Source organism: Ranitomeya imitator, chromosome 5 (genome assembly GCF_032444005.1).
Source record: "Ranitomeya imitator isolate aRanImi1 chromosome 5, aRanImi1.pri, whole genome shotgun sequence".
NCBI classification, from domain to species: domain Eukaryota; kingdom Metazoa; phylum Chordata; class Amphibia; order Anura; family Dendrobatidae; genus Ranitomeya; species Ranitomeya imitator.
The window spans coordinates 23,319,609-23,332,809 of record NC_091286.1 but is presented as its reverse complement, the minus strand read 5'-3'; the positions used below and the strand labels follow the sequence as shown (position 1 = coordinate 23,332,809).

The window sequence follows — 13,201 nt, the reverse complement described above, 5'->3', positions numbered from 1 at the left end:
TTAAACAATTATTGGAATGGGACACTTTCCATAGGTCCTAAGCGTTCCAGGTATGTACGGGTGAGAGGTGTCTATAGGTCTGAGTGGCCCTTTAAGTGCATTACTTCATCCCTTTCATATATAAATTTGCTTTTGATGATTGCAAATGAATCACTTTGGCGCCACTCCAATCACACGGCAGCCAAGGTATTGGCACAGCGACAGTTCTTCTCTTATCTTAAGATGGAAAGTAAGCAGGGCAGAAGACGTCACGTCTACCCCTAACTCCCAGGATGCCAAAAAAGTGATTAATTAGAATGGGACAGAGGCACCATGCCGGCAGATATCACTAGACGTGATGTCACTGGCCCCGTTCACCTACCGAAAGTGAGCGGAGCAGGACTATCCCTTTAAGGGAAGAGTCAGACCGCTGTATAACTCGGACAAGGATCGTAATGCAATGCTCGGACTGGCCGGCAGCTCTTCCGACCTGAGGGTGACAGACTTGTGCAGCTATCATGCTCGAGTCGTAAGAGCCGACGGCCAGTCCGAGCATTGCGCTGCCATCCTCATCCGAGTTACATGGCCGCCTGACTCATCCGTAACAATGGAGAATTTCACGTGTTCAGAGCCGTGTCCAGTAACAGAGGCCAAGCCTAACTAAAGGATCAGGTATTGATATTTAACATTTCTGATCCGTTTTTTCTCCCGACATCTGTTGAACTCAGAAGACACCAATACGTATTAGCAGATTTGGCCGTATTTGTACCCGGATTTTTTTAAGTTTCTTTCTCTAGAAAAGTATCTCATCTACAGGTAGGTGCAAATAAGAAAAGCAGTCTCACCCATAGAAGCCATTCAGAGTCAACGAGTATTATATAAAAAAAAAAAAAAAAAAAAATGAATGACGGCAAGATCTGACTACATGATTTCTATTTGTAGTCTGTTACCATGGAGACACACAGATCCAAGCTCTGCTAATGAATAGGCAGCTTTAGAGGCGTTGTCACCTCCCTAACACTTCTCCATATCTATATATATAATTGCCTAAGGGTTTTTCCGTCTGTCTGTCTGTCTGTCTGTCTGTCTCTGTCCTGGAAATCCTACGTCTCTGATTGGTCGAGGCCGCCAGGCCTCGACCAATCAGAGACCGGCACAGCATCGACGTAGAAATCCCGCGTCTCTGATTGGTCGAGGCCGCCAGGCCTCGACCAATCAGCAACGGGCACAGCGACGATGATGTCATAAAGGACGTAGACATCTCACGTTTCTGATTCAGCGACGGGCACAGTATCGACGTAGATGTCATAATGGTTGCCATGGCGACGATGATGTCATAAAGGTTGCCTCGACCAATCAGCGACGGGCACAGTCTGCTGCGAATTCGCCTCAACCAATCAGCGACGGGCACAGTATCGACGTACATGTCATAATGGTTGCCATGGTGACGATGATGTCATAAAGGTTGCCTCGACCAATCAGCGACGGGCACAGTCTGCCACGAATTCTGGAATCATCATTGTCCATATAATACGGGGACATGCATATTCTAGAATACCCGATGTGTTAGAATCGGGCCACAATCTAGTGTCCTATATGAAACTACATAATCAGATTTCTATGGACAATGCCAAACTTAGAACCTATAAATCTATCCCCAACTCTTCTATGTAGACATGATAGGTGAACACAGCCTAAAACTCCCTATATCATGTGACTGTACTGTACAGGCTGTGTTCACCCAGCGGAGTACAGTCGCTTGTTTTTACCAAAATTTCAATGAAAAAAAATCAAGGGGTCCTGCAACGTTTTCTGAGATCTGCACTATACCTACACTTGTCTGATGAATTAATCGGATCTCATATGTTCAGGGAAGGGTCATAAATAATCAGTCTTACATCACCAGTCACAAAAGGAAAAACAAGTTAAACCGGATTACAAGCCTCCTCTGCAGAATAAAGTTCCAGGAGACAGGAGAAAGTTCAGCAAATTGCAGGAGACGAGTTTAGACTCAGGTCGCGCTCACGTCTAGAAGCAGTTAGGTACGATCCTCGCTCCTCAATTACTGCACGCTGTAATCGCTGCGCAATGGCGTCATCGAGCTTCGTATAAAGTCACATAAGCAAGGAAGTCAAATGATTAACATTGTCACAGAAGGGACGGATGTCGCCACTGATTTGGAGCCATAGTGAAAAATTTAGGCCCAGACTTATCGCTTGTGGGTTCTTCTTTTTTTTTTTTTTTTTAAAATGGTCCATAAAATGGACTTAAAAGAAAAGGTACAAATGGAAATATGGTACAAAAAAAACATAACAAAAGGTGCAAAGCAATAAAAACTCGATTAAGAAAAAAAATGAATTGGTCCCTTTGAGTTTTTAGGTTATGCTTGACTGCGAGAATTTATTTCCGCTGACAATATTTATGACTTATCCTACTGGGACCCTAAAAAAATAAAAATATTGGGGGTCCATGTGAGTGTAGAAGTAGTGCATATGCCTGATCACCCCTGTGTTTGTTGTCTATGGGAGCCGCGCTCATGCATGCTCACTGCCGCTACCTTCGACCCATAGAAGTGAATGGAGCAATGGCCGCACTACCGCTCCAGTCAGAAGGGACTTTGGGATTCCTATTTTCAGGACTGATGGGGGTCCTGGCGTTCAGACCTCCATTAATCATACCTTCATCACTTCTAGGTTTTGTTCGCATGCAGATGTCACGCAACGTCTTAGAAACAACATCAAAAACGTAACAAAAAAAAACAAAACACTAAACTAGCAGAAACAATGCCGGAATTATAGCACATGCTTGTCAACTATTCCGATTCCAATCTTTGGGGAACCTATTCTGATAAATTTGCGATGGCCCTCGCCAAAAAAGCGCGAGTTTCACGACACCCACGTGTGGCTATTGCCTCCTGGTTCCGTGCACGGACAGTGAAGGATCTAAATTAAAGCCAATTTTGGTAACTATGCGGGAACATGCTGAGATTTTACATAAATCCAAGACACTAAACACACAGGTGACAAAAACCACGACACCCAAAAAAGTGCAATAATATGTCCCTGGCTGCAGCGATTTTTTTTGCAGAATGTGTGAAGGCGCCTGCAACTTTGTAGTTAAAAAAAAAAATGCATCAAAAAAGGTGTGTGTGAACATGGCCTTAGGCCTTTATCAGGCGTTCATTTTTCATGTATGAAATCTCAACATGATTATCACAAATATCAATAATAGGCTAAACAAAAGCAAATATCACGCAGAAACGTTTGCTTTTTACCGGCATCACAAGTTTATGGGTGGGTGAAAATTATCATCCGTGTGCTGTCTGTGACTAACAAGGTAAAGGAGAAGATTTGTAATTCACTTATGAAAAAAAAAAAACACGGATGGCAAAAAATGACAACCGACCAAACTCTGATGACACTAGCACCATTGTTTTGCATATGAAAAAAAAAACAAAAAAACCTACAGATATGTGAATGCGATCGGAGGCAAAATGAACGGACTTGTTGCCGTTTTTACCTATTGACTTTAATGGGGGAGTTACAACAAGTTGGCAAACGCCGTTATATAAAACGGACGGCCTATGTATGAACGTTAAAAAAAATTGGACTTACAGAAAACAAAAAATTAACTTTTCCGCGTGAAAACCAGACAATTTTACGTCCACAAGTTGTGATGAGCATATCATAATTATGCCACTTTTCATCCATATGTTCATTTTTTTCCATCTATTTTGCATCCATATTTTTTTTTCCATTTTACACACCTGAGAAACAGATGGGATGGGCTCATGCTGCGATTTTTAAACCACTTAATGTGAAGCGCCATTGACTTGCATTGGCCCGAGCGCTCTCCATACTGCATGCAGACAGGGCAGGGAGGGAAAAAGCGTCATCTGAACGAGCCCTTAACGAGACAATTGCTATATCTGATATTTAGTCACAATTATGGCCCCGTACATATCACCTCGTGCAGCAGCATCACCCCACAAAATTTAAAAAACAAACAAAAACATTTTATTAATTTTTTTTTCCCCTTCTATAAACTTTCTACAAATTCCTTCCATCCATAAACTTTTTGTCAATTCATTTTTTTTTCCTTCTATAAAACAGTTTTAAGGTCCGGGTGGAAAATATCAGTCACCGATGTACGGAAAACGTGTCAGAGAAACATATTTACATAACTAAGGAGGATTCGTTATAGAAAGAGACCAGATGTGAACTTTTTGTTGGATGGAAACTTTTTCCCATGCAGGTGATATCGGAATATATCTACTATATAATTGTCTAAGGGTCACTTCCGTCTGTCTGTCACGGATATTCATTGGTCGCGGCCTCTGTCTGTCATGGAAATCCAAGTCGCTGATTGGTCGCGGCAAAACAGCCACAACCAATCAGCGACGGGCACAGTCCGGAAGAAAATGGCCGCTCCTTACTCCCCGCAGTCAGTGGCCGGCGCCCGCATACTCCCCTCCACTCACCGCTCACACAGGGTTAATGCCGGCGGTAACGGACCGCGTTATGCGGTGGGTAACGCACTCTGTTACCGCCGCTATTAACCCTGTGTGTCCCCAACTTTTTACTATTGATGCTGCGTATGCGGTATCAATAGTAAAAAAAAATGTAATGTTAAAAATAATACAAAAAACCTGCTATTCTCACCCTCCGTTGTCCGCTGAGCCGCTCGCGCCTGCCGCCATCTTCCGTTCCCAGCGATGCATTGCGAAATTACCCAGAAGACTTAGCAGTCTCGCGAGACCACTAAGCCATCTGGGTAATTTCACAATGCATCCTGGGAATGGAAGATGGCGGCAGCCGCGCAACTATCGCCGGAGCTTCGGTGGATCCCAGGGGGGAGTATATAACTATTTTTTATTTTAATTATTTTTTTAACAGGGATATGGTGCCCACACTGCTATATACTACGTGTGCTGTGTTAGATACCGCGTGGCTGCTATATACTACCTAGCCAGTGTTATATACTATGTGGGCTGTGCTATATACTACGTGGCTGGGCAATATACTACGTGACTGGGCAATATACTACGTGGCTGGGCAATATACTACGTGGCTGGGCAATATACTACGTGACTGGCCAATATACTACGTGACTGGGCAATATACTACGTGGCTGGGCAATATACTACGTGACTGGGCAATATACTACGTGACTGGGCAATATACTACATCGCTGGGCAATATACTACATCGCTGGGCTATATACCACGTGACTGGGCAATATACTACGTGGCTGGGCAATATACTACATCGCTGGGCAATATACTACGTGGCTGGGCAATATACTACATCGCTGGGCAATATACTACATGGCTGGGCAATATACCACGTGACTGGGCAATATACTACGTGGCTGGGCAATATACTACGTGGCTGGGCAATATACTACGTGACTGGGCAATATACTACTTGGCTGGGCAATATACTACGTGGCTGGGCTATATACTATGTGGCTGGGCAATATACTACGTGGCTGGGCAATATACTACGTGGCTGGGCAATATACTACGTGGCTGGGCAATATACTACGTGACTGGGCAATATACTACTTGGCTGGGCAATATACTACGTGGCTGGGCTATATACTACGTGACTGGGCAATATACTACGTGACTGGGCAATATACTACTTGGCTGGGCAATATAGTACGTGGCTGGGCTATATACTACGTGACTGGGCACTATACTACGTGGCTGGGCACGGTGGGCAGTATACTACGTGGACATACATATTCTAGAATACCTGATGTGTTAGAATCGGGGCACTATCTAGTGTATATATATATACACACACATATATACTGTACATACACACACTTGTCTCCCACTGGCTCACATACACTCTGCCGTCTTCCATATATTCGGCCATTAGACCCTTCAGAAGTTTTTGCAAAATTTACACCAGTTTTGTAACTTTTTGGCATCAGATGGTGGGGTCCTCTCCTATGGGGTCCTCATCTCTGACTCCTATCTCTTTTCTACAGTAATCATCATACAGTTATGATATAATACATATTCTCCACATGCCGGACACTGGAACAGTAAGTGCCCCCCCCCTCCTCCTCCTTCCAACATTGTCACAGCTGCGCAGGAAATGGCAGGAGCCGATCTGCAGGGGCCACAGACACATATGGGACCGACCCTTCCCCTCAGGACCCGCTGAGGAGTCTCGGGGAGCAGACACCCACCTTCCGCCTGCTGTCCCGGTACATGGGGGGTCCTCGGGCTGTAGTTCGGGGGCTCCGCTGACAACTTGCACTTGCACTGAGTCTCCTGTGTCAGCAGCTGCTGCTCCCGGGGTTCCTGGCTGGGAGGAGGAAGAGGCTGCTGCTACTGCGCATGCTCCTAGGTGACTTGTGGCTCTGTGTGTGCAAGACCCATGTGAGGAGGATATTGTGCAAGTTGTATATAAAGTGTGTACACTACAGCTGTATATAATGTGTGCACACTACAGCTGTATATAATGTGTATACACTACAGCTGTATATAATGTGTATACACTACAGCTGTATATAATGTGTGTACACTACAGCTGTATATAATGTGTGCACTACAGCTGTATATAATGTGTGTACACTACAGCTGTATATAATGTGTGTACACTACAGCTGTATATAATGTGTGTACACTACAGCTGTATATAATGTGTATACACTACAGCTGTATATAATGTGTGTACACTACAGCTGTATATAATGTGTGTACACTACAGCTGTATATAATGTGTATACACTACAGCTGTATATAATGTGTGTACACTACAGCTGTATATAATGTGTGCACACTACAGCTGTATATAATGTGTGCACTACAGCTGTATATAATGTGTGTACACTACAGCTGTATATAATGTGTGTACACTACAGCTGTATATAATGTGTGCACTACAGCTGTATATAATGTGTGTACACTACAGCTGTATATAATGTGTGTACACTACAGCTGTATATAATGTGTGTACACTACAGCTGTATATAATGTGTATACACTACAGCTGTATATAATGTGTGTACACTACAGCTGTATATAATGTGTGCACACTACAGCTGTATATAATGTGTGCACACTACAGCTGTATATAATGTGTGTACACTACAGCTGTATATAATGTGTATACACTACAGCTGTATATAATGTGTGTACACTACAGCTGTATATAATGTGTGCACACTACAGCTGTATATAATGTGTGCACTACAGCTGTATATAAAGTGTGTACACTACAGCTGTATATAATGTGTATACACTACAGCTGTATATAATGTGTGTACACTACAGCTGTATATAATGTGTGCACACTACAGCTGTATATAATGTGTGCACTACAGCTGTATATAAAGTGTGTACACTACAGCTGTATATAATGTGTGTACACTACAGCTGTATATAATGTGTATACACTACAGCTGTATATAATGTGTGCACACTACAGCTGTATATAATGTGTGCACTACAGCTGTATATAATGTGTGTACACTACAGCTGTATATAATGTGTGCACTACAGCTGTATATAATGTGTGTACACTACAGCTGTATATAATGTGTGTACACTACAGCTGTATATAATGTGTGCACTACAGCTGTATATAATGTGTGTACACTACAGCTGTATATAATGTGTGTACACTACAGCTGTATATAATGTGTATACACTACAGCTGTATATAATGTGTGTACACTACAGCTGTATATAAAGTGTGTACACTACAGCTGTATATAATGTGTGCACACTACAGCTGTATATAATGTGTGCACTACAGCTGTATATAATGTGTGTACACTACAGCTGTATATAATGTGTGCACTACAGCTGTATATAATGTGTGTACACTACAGCTGTATATAATGTGTGTACACTACAGCTGTATATAATGTGTGCACTACAGCTGTATATAATGTGTGTACACTACAGCTGTATATAATGTGTGTACACTACAGCTGTATATAATGTGTGTACACTACAGCTGTATATAATGTGTGTACACTACAGCTGTATATAAAGTGTGTACACTACAGCTGTATATAAAGTGTGTACACTACAGCTGTATATAATGTGTATACACTACAGCTGTATATAAAGTGTGCACACTACAGCTGTATATAAAGTGTGTACACTACAGCTGTATATAATGTGTGTACACTACAGCTGTATATAAAGTGTGCACACTACAGCTGTATATAATGTGTATACACTACAGCTGTATATAATGTGTGTACACTACAGCTGTATATAAAGTGTGTACACTACAGCTGTATATAAAGTGTGTACACTACAGCTGTATATAATGTGTGTACACTACAGCTGTATATAATGTGTGCACACTACAGCTGTATATAATGTGTGCACACTACAGCTGTATATAAAGTGTGTACACTACAGCTGTATATAATGTGTGTACACTACAGCTGTATATAATGTGTGTACACTACAGCTGTATATAAAGTGTGTGCACTACAGCTGTATATAATGTGTGTACACTACAGCTGTATATAATGTGTGTGCACTACAGCTGTATATAAAGTGTGTACACTACAGCTGTATATAAAGTGTGTACACTACAGCTGTATATAATGTGTGTACACTACAGCTGTATATAATGTGTGTACACTACAGCTGTATATAAAGTGTGTACACTACAGCTGTATATAATGTGTGCACACTACAGCTGTATATAATGTGTGTACACTACAGCTGTATATAATGTGTGTACACTACAGCTGTATATAAAGTGTGCACACTACAGCTGTATATAAAGTGTGTACACTACAGCTGTATATAAAGTGTGTACACTACAGCTGTATATAATGTGTGCACACTACAGCTGTATATAATGTGTATACACTACAGCTGTATATAATGTGTGCACTACAGCTGTATATAATGTGTGTACACTACAGCTGTATATAATGTGAGTACGCTACAGCTGTATATAATGTGTGTACGCTACAGCTGTATATAATGTGTATACACTACAGCTGTATATAAAGTGTGCACACTACAGCTGTATATAATGTGTGTACACTACAGCTGTATATAATGTGTGCACACTACAGCTGTATATAAAGTGTGTACACTACAGCTGTATATAAAGTGTGTACACTACAGCTGTATATAATGTGTGCACACTACAGCTGTATATAATGTGTACACTACAGCTGTATATAATGTGTGCACACTACAGCTGTATATAATGTGTATACACTACAGCTGTATATAATGTGTGCACTACAGCTGTATATAATGTGTGTACACTACAGCTGTATATAATGTGTGCACACTACAGCTGTATATAAAGTGTGTACACTAGAGCTGTATATAATGTGTATACACTACAGCTGTATATAATGTGTGTACACTACAGCTGTATATAATGTGTATACACTACAGCTGTATATAATCTGTGTACACTACAGCTGTATATAATGTGTACACTATAGCTGTATATAATGTGTGTACACTACAGCTGTATATAATGTGTGTGCACTACAGCTGTATATAATGTGTGTACACTACAGCTGTATATAATGTGTGCACTACAGCTGTATATAATGTGTGTACACTACAGCTGTATATAATTTGTATACACTACAGCTGTATATAATGTGTGTACACTACAGCGGTATATAATGTGTGTACACTACAGCTGTATATAATGTGTGTACACTACAGCTGTATATAATGTGTGTAGTGTGTATGACGGCTGTATATAATGTGTGTAGTGTATATGACGGCTGTATATAATGTGTGCAGTGTGTATGACGGCTGTATATAATGTGTGCAGTGTGTATGACGGCTGTATATAATGTGTGCAGTACGGCTGTATATAATGTGTGTAGTGTGTATGACGGCTGTATATAATGTGTGTAGTGTGTATGACGGCTGTATATAATGTGTGTAGTGTATATGACGGCTGTATATAATGTGTGTAGTGTATATGACGGCTGTATATAATGTGTGTAGTGTATATGACGGCTGTATATAATGTGTGTAGTGTGTATGACGGCTGTATATAATGTGTAGTGTGTATGACGGCTGTATATAATGTGTAGTGTGTATGACGGCTGTATATAATGTGTGTAGTGTATATGACGGCTGTATATAATGTGTGCAGTGTGTAGATATTGTGTGTCATGTATAGTGCTGGGTTGACCATGGTGTGCACGGTGTCTGGTGCTGTATGTCAGGTATAGACGGGATTTCAGAAACTGACAGCTGCCATTGAGAGGCTCACCACTTGCATCCCGTTCATTTTACACGTCATCACGTGGCTTTTCTGCAGATTGGCTCAGTTGAATTTCTGTAAGGCCAGTCTCACACCTCCAGATTTTTCCTGTACATGAAGAAACGGTCCCGGAGCTATCCGTGTCCATGTGTGCACGTAGGCCATCCATGTGTCCGTGTGTCATCCGTGTGTCATCCATGTGTCCGTGTGTCATCCGTGTGCCAACCATGTGCCATCCATGTGTCCGTGTGTCATCCGTGTGTTCACGTGTGCCAACCATGTGTCATCCGTGTGTCCGTGTTTCTCATCCGTGTCCCTGTATTGAAGCATTTTTTTCAATTTTAACCCTATGACTTTAAAAAGACACACGGACAGCATCCGTGTGCGGTACGTGCTTACACGCACCCATTGACTTTAATGGGTCCGTGTGATCCGTGCGCTCCCATGAACACTGACATGTCTCCGTGTTTTGCACAAGGACACACGGTCCATGAAAACACGCTGACATGTGCAGAGACACATTCATTTTAATGTGTCTACGTGTGTCAGTGTCTCCGGTACGTGAGGAAACTGTCAGCTCACGTACCGGAGCCACTGACGTGTGAAACCGGCCATAGAGGGACTCTGTCAGCACAGAATGACTGTTCAAACCAAGCACAGGCGCTCAGTGCCCCCTCGGTGGGGCACGTCCCCACCTGCTTGTGTTCCCTCTATCTCCGCCCTTTTCTGCCTCTATAAAGCCAGAGCTGTCAATCAAAGCAGAGGGGGTGGAGAAAGATTGAAAACCAGCAGGTGGGAAGGTGTATTTAAAGGGAACCTGTCGCAAGTGGGAAGGTGTATTTAAAGGGAACCTGTCGCAGGTGGGAAGGTGTATTTAAAGGGAACCTGTCGCAGGTGGGAAGGTGTATTTAAAGGGAACCTGTCGCAGGTGGGAAGGAGTATTTAAAGGGAACCTGTCGCAAGTGGGAAGGTGTATTTAAAGGGAACCTGTCGCAGGTGGGAAGGTGTATTTAAAGGGAACCTGTCGCAGGTGGGAAGGTGTATTTAAAGGGAACCTGTCGCAGGTGGGAAGGAGTATTTAAAGGGAACCTGTCACAGGTGGGAAGGTGTATTTAAATGGAACCTGTCACAGGTAGGAAGGAGTATTTAAAGGGAACCTGTTGCAAGTGGGAAGGTGTATTTAAAGGGAACCTGTCGCAGGTGGGAAGGAGTATTTAAAGGGAACCTGTCGCAGGTGGGAAGGTGTATTTAAAGGAAACCTGTTGCAGGTGGGAAGGTGTATTTAAAGGAAACCTGTTGCAGGTGGGAAGGTGTATTTAAAGGGAACCTGTCGCAGGTGGGAAGGTGTATTTAAAGGGAACCTGTTGCAGGTGGGAAGGTGTATTTAAAGGGAACCTGTTGCAGGTGGGAAGGTGTATTTAAAGGGAACCTGTCGCAGGTGAGAAGGTGTATTTAAAGGGAACCTGTCGCAGGTGGGAAGGTGTATTTAAAGGGAACCTGTCGCAGGTGGGAAGGAGTATTTAAAGGGAACCTGTCGCAGGAGGGAAGGTGTATTTAAAGGGAACCTGTCGCAGGTGGGAAGGAGTATTTAAAGGGAACCTGTCGCAGGTGGGAAGGTGTATTTAAATGGAACCTGTCACAGGTGGGAAGGAGTATTTAAAGGGAACCTGTCGCAGGTGGGAAGGTGTATTTAAAGGGAACCTGTCGCAGGTGGGAAGGTGTATTTAAATGGAACCTGTCACAGGTGGGAAGGAGTATTTAAAGGGAACCTGTCGCAGGTGTGAAGGTGTATTTAAAGGGAACCTGTCGCAGGTGGGAAGGAGTATTTAAATGGAACCTGTCGCAGGTGGGAAGGAGTATTTAAAGGGAACCTGTCAGGTCCACCATGCCCGGGTTCCAACCTACAGCATTCACATATGTATTAGATTCCCTGCCTAACCAGTTCTTTTTAATGATATTCATTTAAATCTATGTTTAAAAAAAAAGTATAAATACATTTTCTTATGCTAATTAGGCCTTTGGCTAGTTGATTGGGCGTCTAGTCGACCCTCTTTGCATGTTCTCACGGCCCTGTGGGCATGAAAATATGATTTGCAAGAGCTGGAGTCATCACCAGTCCCCTGCAAATCTTGAGCATGCGCACGGCTCATTTCGGCAGCGTCTTTACGCCTCTGCAGCCGTGTGTCCTCTACCCAGCTTCAGAGGCGCACTGCACATGACCGGAAGTGCAGAGGACCGCTCACGTATATTTTCTGTACTTTCGGCTTTCTCTCCTGGCGATAGGGGACAGGTTGAGATCAGTTATCTGAGTTGGAAGATGGAAGAAACAGTCTGCTGTCCTTTCTTTTGGCTCCGACAGAACGTGATTGGCTGCAGCGGTCACCCTACCAAAAGATGAAGATTGGTCGCTGGGAAACCGGCAGCAGCATAGAGGAGCATTGGAGCTGCGGTAGGTGATCGTTTTTATTTCAGCAACTCCATGAGCCCATGTGTTGGTAGATGACAGACCCCATTACGTTAATCAGAGTGTTGTATAAAATAAACTTTTTCTCTGTGTTTTTCTATTAAATTATTGAGTAATTGGGGTGTCTGATAGACGCCTCTCCATTACTAACCCCTGGGTTTGATGCCAGCTGACATCAACCCCATAAACCATTACCCCGATTGCAACCGCACCAGCGCAATCGGGAAGAGCCGGGGCGAAAAGCCAGAATTGGCAAATTTGTGATGCGCCAATTATGGGCTGCTGTAGGCTGGTTCCCACAAGACATCTGATTTGAGGCATACAGGTAGGACTTCTTCAGCAGTCTATATCCTGTATGCCCATATTAATAGGTCAGATGGCTCAAATTCCCTTTATGTACATCCAGCCGCCGCTAGAGCTTATAAGAGCTGATCGTAGGGGTGTAAGAGCGTACTCGATCTGATATTGGTGACCTATATTACGTCTGCTTTCAAAAAAAATTTGCTGATCGTAGGGG

General features: G+C 42.9%; 1 protein-coding gene across 2 annotated transcripts in view; it reads right to left on the bottom strand.

Annotated features, from left to right (window-relative positions):
• The window catches only part of TMEM63A (transmembrane protein 63A), a 61,794-nt gene extending 55,480 nt beyond the window's left edge, over window positions 1-6,314 (bottom strand). For both annotated transcript variants that reach the window (XR_011321892.1, XM_069768408.1), the window contains exon 1: window positions 6,184-6,314. The gene's annotated coding sequence lies outside the window, so the exon portion shown is untranslated. The remainder of the gene's footprint in view (window positions 1-6,183) is intronic.
• Window positions 6,315-13,201: the final 6,887 nt, after the last annotated feature.